Consider the following 7,052-nt stretch of genomic DNA (forward strand, 5'->3'; position numbering starts at 1 on the left):
TAAACGGCAATGGAAACGGTGATTGTCGCCGCGTTAAGCTTTCTGTAGTCAACACAGACCCGCAACTTCAAATTCTTTTTCGGAACAATCACTATTGGCGAAAGCCACGTTGCACGATCAACCGGATAGATAAACCCGACCTTTAGCAGCCTGTCCAGCTCCTCCTTCACCCTCTGGGCATAGTTCGGGTTCATTCTATACCGTTGTTGCCGAACCGGTATCGCATCCTTCTGCAGATTGATCCTGTGCTGATAAAATTTGGGATCGATGCCGAGCAAATCTGTGTAGTCCCAGGCGAACACGTCTTTGAAGGATTTCAGCAATGTCTCCAATTTTCCCCGAAATCCTTTATCGAGCTTCGCACTGACACGGACGTTCTTTGGCTCCTCCTCCGTCCCGAGGTTAAGATCCAGCAGCTCGTCTTCTTTGACCCTCCGCGAGCGACGGAGTTCCTGCTCGAAAACTCTTTCCGCCTCCGCCACTCCTGCTTCGTCCGGCATGTCTCCTGTGCCTTCCGGTAGACTCCCTTCGATTGGTTCTTTCGTGGAACTGGATGACTCCTGCGTAGCCGAGGGAATCTGATGTTGATATTGCTTTAAAACGGCAACCACATCGACCTCGAACAAGCTTACCAGCTCCGTATTCCTACTGAAGTAGTCATCCTCCTCTTCGACCCCCATTCCGTCCATCATATGGATACCTTCCGCCATCGTCGGTCGGAATGGTGTCCTCAGCCCTTGTTTGGTATGTATCGAGAGCTTCAGCTTCTTTTTTCCTTTCCGAATGGTGATGCGGTCGGATTGCCAGTCTTGTTTCACACGGGCCTGCCGCAACCACGGTCTTCCGAGCAATAACGGGTATGACCCGCTAATATCCTCCATCCGGAGAATCACCGCAGCGATTTCAAACTTCACGCCGCAAACCTCCATTTTCAATCCACGGAGCAATCCTAACGGCTGCACTCTCCGTTGGTCTGCCATCCGAACGGCGAAGGGTGCGGATTCCCATTTTGTGATACCCAATGGCACCAGCATTTGTTCGGACAGGATGTTGACCCCAGACCCTCCGTCTAGCAACACCCCTCCCACACGGCTGTTCTCCAGTGTTACGGAAATTACCGGGACCGCTTCGTCAAAAACAGGAGGCTGTTCTTCCGCTTCAGGCTTTGTAGATCCGTCTGACGACACTTCCATTGTTACCGCTTCCATCTCCGACTCCATCGCCTTGACTGGTTCCGTCAATTGTTTGATGAGAGAACTCCGGAAATTGGGTACCAATGCTAACAATTGCTCCATTGTCATGTGTATTTGCTGTTTCCGCAAATCCTGCCATAAATCATATGGTTCAACACCCTCCTCGCCGGTCATCAGGCTGTCCTTCTGACTGGTAGGTAGACAAGTCGCTTCTGGCTGCTCTCCTTGCAGGCGCCTTGCCACCTTCGCACCATTCTCCGTCACCGAGACTGCTTTTTCCGTGCTCGGTCGAGGTAACACCGTTGGGGTTTTCTGGACCCATTCACCGACCGTCGACCGCACCTTTTGTTGTGCCTGCCAATCCAACGCCGTAGGTCTCCCCTTCTCTTGCGGGGCCTTGTATTCCCGCACCTTTTCCTGGGATCGTGTGACCACGAGCACATCTCCGCTCGCACTTCCTCCCACTTGGCCTTCAACAGGGACACCCGCCGGTACTTCCGGTACGTCTTCGGACTTCGGACTAGGCCCCTTGCTATCCTGTTGCTGACTGGCATCATCGCATTCGATAATCAGAACCGCATTCACTGCTGGTGCGGACTTGCCTTCTCCGGATCCCCGGGTTGCTTCCCTTTCCGCCTTGTGGCGCTTGAATAATTCGCAATCTACCTTTCGATGTCCGGGTTGATTGCAATAAAAACATAGGAACGTCCGTTCCCCTGCTGGTTCATCTGCACCTGTTCCAGCCGTTCTCGGCCGCCAAGGTCTTTTTGCCGGTGCGGCTGGTACCGCGGCTGGTGCTGCGGCTGGTGCCGCAACTATCGCCGCCACCGCTGGTGTCGGGGCTATTCGTGCGTTATAGCGGCAGATCTCCGTGGTATGCGTCGCTGTTTGGCAAATCGCACACCACCGCTCATTCAAACCGCATTCCTCTGCTAAGTGTCCTGCATTCCGGCACCGATTACACCAAGTATCCTTGCGAACTTTTGAAGAGGACCCTATTCCACTATCCCGGCTTTTGGCTCCGGCAGCAGATCCTTCCGGAAATGACTTCCCTGCCGTTTTTCCAGCCTTCCGCCTCATGGAACGTTTGTCCTCCTCCTCATCCGACTGATCCGACTCCTCCTCAGTATCGGTATCGGAGTCTCCCTCAGCCTCCTCATACTTCACTTTTCCTTTCCTTCCCTTGGAAGTAAACAGGACTTGTTCCGCCCTCACCGCTGCTTGGACGACTTCTTCCAATGAAAGAGCTTCCAGATCCAACGATGCCAGGGACCTTTTCAATCCTTTATTCAGCCCCTCCATGAGGTAAGCATTTTGGATGGGGACTGCCGGGGTAGTTGCTGCATCAAGGCGGCGGATCAACGATCGAAACCTGGCCGCATACGCCTCCACTTCTTGGTTCTTCTGTTCCAGTTTCCCCAGTTTGGCCAGGACATGAACACGGGTCTTGTCCTCCCGAAACCGGAGCAAAAAGGCATCCCGCAGTAGATCAAACGTGGCGAAATGGGTAGCTCCATATTGCGCGATCCATACTGCCGCCTGCTTCTGCAGTGTCGGGATGAAAGTCGCCATCTTCATAAGATCTATCGCCTGCACTGGTGGAGCTGTATTCACCATCCATGCCATCTCAAATGACAGAATATGTGCATCCGCATCCTCCTTATCCCGTCCCGAAAACTTGGGGTACTTCACCGTCATCCTGGGTACCAGTGGTGGAATAGCCGCGCTACTTACCGCCGGAACTCCACCCCCGCCTCCGCCTCCACCGCCTCCACCTCCCCTACCGGGATCTGGTGACGGACCTGGGGCTCCGCTTCCTGCAGGCACACCACCCCTCCGTCTCCTGGGACTCGGTGGTGGGGAATTCCGCAACGGTGACGCTTCGTCTTCCGGAGGAGTACTTGTTAAATCGAACGGGCTACTGCGTCCGGAGGATTCGCCTTCCTCCTGAACACCGGAGACGACTGGACCTTCCTCTCCTGGGATCAGCGGAGGTGTGTCAGAGCGGCTACTACTCTCACTATCCGTGAAGAAGCCGAAGAGAAGATCACGTTGAGCCACATATCTGTCATGCCGTTCCTCGGGGGTTGTACGTGCCGATACTGGAGTTGCAGGCTGCTGAGGCCGTTCCGGAGAGCGCGATGTTCCCCCTGGCTCACTCCCAGCATCATTCATGCGCTAGTCCACGCACCGAGGAATCAGAGTATTACAGATGGGGAGCATCCAACCTCTCCGGGGTATCCACCGCGACAAACATGGAAATCTTCCGTGGTCGCCAAAGTGTTAGCCCTCTCTACTCTGAAGACTAACTCGAAACGCACTACTGCGACAGATTTACATGCGTAATCGTACTTCAGAACTGCGTATGAAAATTCATAGAGTAGAACAGTGATCTACAGAATCATTCATGATGAAACAATAAGGTAGATGCAATAGAATCTCTGTATTACATTTCTCCGAGCGGTACAACACCGTACTCTCTGATACATAGCACTGATCCTTGCTCCGATCCTCATCAATGAGCCCCAATGATCCCCTTGAATGATCGCTCTCTTCTCTCTTATCTAACCGGCACACATAACTCCTTCACGGTTGCCGTGACGGTTGCCGTGCCTATTCAGTTCTCCGCCTGCCCCTAGAACTTCCGTCTGTTCATATCTCACTATAAACTAGATACAACGTATTAATGATAATAATCTAAGGACTAATGATCTAAGGACTCCCCCCCTAGTTCCTCTTTGCTGTTGCTGCTTTTGCCCTTAACAGAGAGGAAGGTGAAGAAGAAGATGAAGATGATGACATGGCACAAATGGGTTCAAGGAGGATCATAGTGCTCTGATACCATGATGAAGAACTGAAAGGAAAGCATGAAGCTGAACATGAAATGAGAATGCTTGCTTGCTTATGGAATGAAGAAAGGTGAGGTCCATATGTAGGCACCTCTTACATGAGCCTGCACCAAGCTCCACAATCATCTCCTTAATCATCTCCTCAATCAGCTCCTAGAATCTCTCAATCATCCTATGTGGCATCTACCACCACCTAACAGTGCTTATGAGCACCTAACTGTGCCTCTAGCACACACACATAGAAACCAACGTGTGCCTAGGGCATACACCTTGAGATATCCCATCAGATCATACACCTGCCTCCTTCTCCATAGATATAAAAATTTGCATCAGATGGGCTCCTCCTAAACCCGTTTTGTAGAAAGTAGGCATGAATTCGCTGGTACCATGCTTGTGGGTCCTGTTTCAGCCTATAAAGTGCCTTCTTCAGTTTATAGACTTGACCTTCTAAACCAGGGATCACAAAACCTAGTGGTTTCTCCACGTATACCTCCTCCTTGAGATCGCCATTCAGAAAGGTGGATTTTACATCCATTTGAAACACGGGCCAACTTCCCTGTGCTGCTATAGCCAAAACACTATGAATTGTGGTTAGTCGAGCTGTGGGAGAAAAAGTATCCTGATAATCAAAACCATGTACTTGTGCAAACCCTTTTGCCATGACCTAAGCCTTGTACTTATCCAATGTGTCGTCGGACTTGTACTTGGTCTTGTACACCCACTTGTTGCCGATTACCTTGCATTTTGGTGGTTGATCCACAAGGTCCCAAGTGTTCTTCTTCATTATGGAGCCATACTCCGAGTGCATAGCCTCCATCCACCTATCATCACCATGTGCCTCTTCAATACACTTGGGTTCTTCAGCACGGATCACCTCTATCATCAAAGCATAGTTAACTAAGTGTTCCTGTGCCCTTTTTTGCTCCTCTAATCTCTTGGACCAACGGTGTTCGGATGGTTCCTCCTCAATGGCTGGAGGTTCTCTGCCATCTAAAAGCTACTTTACCCACTTTGGGAATGGCTATTGCCATTGTGGTTTTGCAAGCTCTTCTTCCTTTTCTTTATCTTGAATCCTCCCAAGCACCGTTGGGGGAATTCGGTCCGCTGTTGGTGGTTGTACTAGATGGATATCTTGGTCCTGGTTGTCTGGGAAGGAAGCATCCTCCTCTAATTGATGTGGCTGTTCTGAGAATACCACATCGTGACTTACTATTACCTTCTTGGTAACAGGATTATAGAGACGGTAACCCTTCGCCTCTTCACTATAGCCCAAGAAAATACACTTCTAGCTCTTCGGTTCCCATTTGGTCCTGTTAGCATTAGGGACATGCACAAAATAGTCACATCCACAGACTCTAAAATATGCAGCTGAAGGTTTCTTACCAGAAAAGGCTGGCAGTGGAGTCATCTCATTCACAGCCTTTGTGTAGCTACGATTCAGAATGTAAACTATCGTGTTACATGCTTCAGCCAAGAAAGTCTTTAGCAAATCTTTCCCTTTCATCATACTCCTACCCATTTCATAGACTCTTCACAGATGACGTGCATCTTGCACTCTGCTACTCCATTTTGCTATGGTGTATGTGGCGGGGTTTTCTGCCTCTTGATCCTATGACTTTTGCAATAACTTTTGAATTCACTTGTTGATGTAAACTCACCACCTCTGTCTGATCTCAACTTCTTCACCTTCCTCCCCGATTCTTTCTCGACTATTACATGCCATTGTTTGAACTAACTAAAAGCCTCATCTTTAGTCTTCAGGAAGTATATCCATATCCTTCTCCTGTAGTCGTCGATCAGTGTCATGAAGTAGTAAGAACCACCCAAAGCTTCTGTCTCCATCTTTCTGTAGAGGTCCATGTGAACGAGCTCTAGAGGAGCCTTTGCCCTGCTAGCCTATTTAGGAAAGGGCTTCCGATGCTGCTTGCCCATCATGCAAGCTTCACGTACATCGGGCAGATTTGTAAGTTTTGGTAGGTCCAATTATTCCACTTTTATGCATCTCCTTTAAAGAACTAAGGTTTAGATGACCAAACCTCTCATGCCATAACATAGTGTTGCTCACATCAGGCTCGAGCACCAAAAGTTGAGAGTTCATAGATGTTGTGCCATGTACCTTTAACAGTGACCTTCCCTTAAAGATCCAAAATCTATATGCCATTCTTATCGAATTGAACTTTGAGGTCTCGAGCAATCCGTGATCGCAAAAACGGATGACAAGTTACTCTTGATATCTGACACATAAAGAACATCGGACAAATGTTTTACAACTCCATCTGACTTGAGAGCAATCATACCTTTTCCTTTTGTTGGACATTTTGCATCATTGCCGACTGCTACGAGGATGTCATTCCCTAGCAACTGTAGAGAGGTATACCAGTCCTTTTGATTGGTCATGTGGCATGATGCACCACTGTCAATAATCCAAGGTTCATCCGTAAGTACATGAATTGCCTCCGTGCAAATGTCCTCAATTGCTATGAATAACTCTACTAGTAGTGCCTGTGCACTATTGTTGGACTCTTTCTTTACTCCATTCTTCTCATCTGCAATCTTCTTCTGGCACTCATTCTGCTTGTGCCCTGCCTTGTTGCAATAGAAGCACTTGATCTTCTTCTTTCTCTTTTTATCATCAGAAGAAGATGGGTTACCAGATTCCTTACCCTTACCTTTCTTTGATCCAACCAATAATGCCGAATCTTCTCTAGTCCTCGTATTTTGATGCATCTCCTCCGCCAGAAGCATTGCACTAAAATCCTCAAAGTTGAGGGCTGGATTTCTGTTCTGTGTATTCAGCACCATAACAAGACCATTGTACTTTGGTGGGAGAATCTATATGCACTTTTATGCTAGATTCTCGATGGTGATGGTGATGCCAATTGCAGTCATCTGATCGTGCAGATTCTTCACCCTGGTGATGAACTTCTTTGCCATTTTAGACTCAAACAATTTCTCGTTCGCGAGTTGAGTCTCCAGATTCTGAATCACCGTCTGATTCATGGTCTCATAC

This window comes from Dipteris shenzhenensis, chromosome 19 (genome assembly GCF_047967505.1).
Source record: "Dipteris shenzhenensis isolate YYH24624 ecotype China chromosome 19, Dip_SZ_1.0, whole genome shotgun sequence".
NCBI classification, from domain to species: domain Eukaryota; kingdom Viridiplantae; phylum Streptophyta; class Polypodiopsida; order Gleicheniales; family Dipteridaceae; genus Dipteris; species Dipteris shenzhenensis.